Here is a 3,463-nt window from a genome sequence, read left to right as displayed (position 1 = left end):
GGCCTGGGTTCGAATCTCGTGGCTGCCAGGATGGCCGAGTGGTCTAAGGCGCCGCGTTCAGGACCCAGTCTCCCCAGGAGGCCTGGGTTCGAATCTCGAATTTCCCCATTGTGGGACTAATAAAGGCATTATTATTATTATTGGCGGTAGAACATAGCGAGTCCCTTACTGCCACCTAGTGTGCAATTTGGCATGGTGAGAGAAAACACAGTGCCTACAAGTCATGACTATATATATATATATATATATATATATATATATATTAAAACCTCAAGCAACATGTAGTGCATACAAATCCATCTTTCATATTTATCTTCACTTTTTAGGATGGATTTGTCATGATTTCTGCTAATCAATTTGAAATGATCCCAACCGCATATTTTTCCAACTCATTATTTGGTTATGACCATTTTCATGTTGCCTTAATTAAAGCTTTATAATAGACACAGACACGGGCCATTGTGTTCTCTCCATTTGAACAAGGATTTACTGGAAATTGAATAACACCTTGTGTTGACCTTTCTCAGATATTTCCTGTCGGTAAGGAAGTGGAAGGTAATTTTGTCATTAAATATATCTCACGAACAGTGCACACCTCATACTTAATCATAATTGCTTTTTCATTAGCCTTTTCACTGCGTAGTGTACAGAGTATCGGAATGTAGCTGAGATGTTGTAACTTGGTCCTGTGCTTGATCCACGCCATATACTTTATGTTCATTTTCGTTGGTTAACCCACAGTTGGATCTCTCCATAAAGTTAGCTTGTAATAAAGTAATGAGAAAATGCAGAGTGATTAGATTTTGGAGGGAGGGGGGGGCAGTTGATGACCCCTTCAATCTCGGGGGGGGGGAAAAGATTTCATAAAGCAAGGTCGAGTGAGAGTGAGGTTGCTCCAGCATGGCGATATTTTTCTCTCTGAAGAAGTCACACGTCCTGTCACAATTCCGTATCTTCTTGTGCACTGAAGCAAACTAATGCCAGGATCTCTCTCTGGCCCGCATTGAAAGGTGAAATAAGTTGATTGGCTTTAAAAATTATTTTTGGTTCAATCTGACCACTGAAACTAATCAAATCAGTCAATGTATATAAGTTTACCTCTTTAGACTTCTTTTCAAAATGAACCCCAAGAGATATTACCGCAATGACAAGTTTTTTTTTCCATTTTGCTGCCGGGCGTCCTGTATTCCGCCAGTAGATGGCAGTGTAACCTTAGGTTGTGTGAATTTGCACCTTAAAGCCTGAATAAACCAGAAGAGGCAGAGGTCAAATATCACAGTAACTCGGACCAGGATTAGGTCAACGCACAAATGTCTCCTGGGACTTTCTTAAGTACCTTGTGGAGCTACTTAGGATGAGATTTGCCAGAGGAAAAGGCCAAAGTCCTCCTTCCACCTCTGCAAAATGAAATCCAAAGCCGCTGGGATTTGACAGCGACCCACGCAGCACACATTCGCCCCCGTCCCACCGCCCAGCTCCCCGGCACAAAATCATTACTGAAATTAATTTAAAAAGCAAAACGTGATTATGTTCCAGTGAACAGTAATACATTTCATTTGAATAGGACTTTGATTGTCCTCTGTAAGCGTCATTTTCTAATGTGCCTTGTTGGTGACCCATCAAAATAGCTCATCCTCTATCCAAGTCTCGTCATGGTTGCAATTGAATTGATTCCATTTGGCTTTGAATAAAAAAAGGAACACCAGTGTGTGCTTCAAGCATGCGTAAATTCCAATTTAAGACTTTGTGTTTTAGTGTTTAGTGAACAGGAATTCCCTTGCTTCATATCAGACCTTTATGCATTTTATTGGCTTGTGTTGGATTTGGACAGAAAGTAAAACTAATGCCCCCTCTTCCACTTCAAACAGATGTGAGGCACCCGGAAATGGCGGCAGGCAGGACGAGAGTTTAGATGGTGCAAGTACTGAAAGAAGAAAGGTATGGAGGAGGGCATGTAATGGGGGGGGGGGGTCCTCAGGAGTGAGCAGCTGTGGCTGATAGCTGGAGAGGAGAAATGGAGCTCGAGTGGACTCACCTCAGAGCTTATCGGTGTGCGCTGGATGTTGTTGCTAAGGCTGTTAAGGCGAACCAGATGTGGTACCGGGCGCGCAGTGCCACTTCGTGTTAGGTACAGCCTGGGTCAACCAGAGGCGTCTTGGCAGTAGAAGAAGAGGAGGTTCCGTTCATTTAAATGTGCTGCAGATGTTTCCGACTAATATGGACTGTACAAGGTCTTATGGCTCCTCTTCCTCACTCGCATCGCCGTCGCGTTCCCATTGGGCCATTTTTGTGGATGGTCGCAGGAGTGTTACATCCTGACTGCGTCTTCTGCTTTATGTTGCTCACAAACGCTTTCTTCTTTTGCCAGCAGCCGTGTTTATAGGATTGTGTCTCATTTTCCCCGGTGTTAATTCATTTCCATAAAGGCAGCCATGACACATCGTCTCCTCTGCCCTTCGTGTCTGAAAGTGCCGCTCTACTTTGCTGAACTTTGTCACCCGTCTGTGTGAACTGCAAGAACAGAACGGACATTCCTCTTGCGTCTAATTTTGACCATAAGCATTATGATCACTGTCAGTCTTTCTACTTTTTCTTCCATCCTGACGTTGCATTGTGTTGTGGTTTTGGATGACTTCTCAACAAACTGAGCTAACACTTCCCGAGGTATGACATTATGGTCTATCTGTGTCAGTTTACAAGTTGTGGCCTGGTCAACTTTATTTTCCCATCTATGTGCCAAAGTCAGTCCAATTTGCCAGAATCATATTTCTCCCTCTTTGTGAATGTTTTTGGCAACCGGCATCTCCCATCCGCATGACATCGAGCTCCATTTCTTTTTATTGCCAAATTATATTACACTGGTGAGTGACCGGTGACCTTTCTCATCAGCCGATGAGAAAACTCTCTTTTTTTGTCCTCGGGCTCTTCGGACCCCCAGCAGCCTTGGTCGGGGGCAGTCAAGCTTGCACGATCTGTTGGCTCTTAACGAGGGAGAACGAGGCTGAAATGAGGCATTTCTGCAGCCAAGGGTTTATTCCCACAGCCCGATGGTTTGCGTTACAACATACAAAAGGCCAAACGTGACTCAACGGCCTAAGAAAGATGTACGTGTGTGTTCTGCAAAGAAAAATGAAGATGCTCGGCGTGCATGTAACTCGATTACATGTTTCCTGATACTTCCCGGAGTTCCCCTGCACAACATCAATGATTCATTGTTTCACCTTTAGGAATATACTCTGACAGATGTTAGATGAGCAGGCTCCTCACCAGTCTACTCAGATTTGTATTTGTTTATTCTTAATTCATAACTCAACCAAATGGAAGAGTGAATGTATGTTAGTGTGACAATTAGGCACGCAGCAGTTGAAACTTATTTGAATACTTGCCACATTGCTGTGTATAATATCTGATAGCACCATACCATCTTACAATTATAATGGAAATACATTTTACTGTAACCAAA

This window comes from Idiotropiscis lumnitzeri, chromosome 9 (genome assembly GCF_059441095.1).
Source record: "Idiotropiscis lumnitzeri isolate Australia: NSW breed Sydney's pygmy pipehorse chromosome 9, RoL_Ilum_1.0, whole genome shotgun sequence".
NCBI classification, from domain to species: domain Eukaryota; kingdom Metazoa; phylum Chordata; class Actinopteri; order Syngnathiformes; family Syngnathidae; genus Idiotropiscis; species Idiotropiscis lumnitzeri.
The sequence above is the reverse complement of the archived record's forward strand: the minus strand, read 5'-3'. Positions refer to the sequence as shown.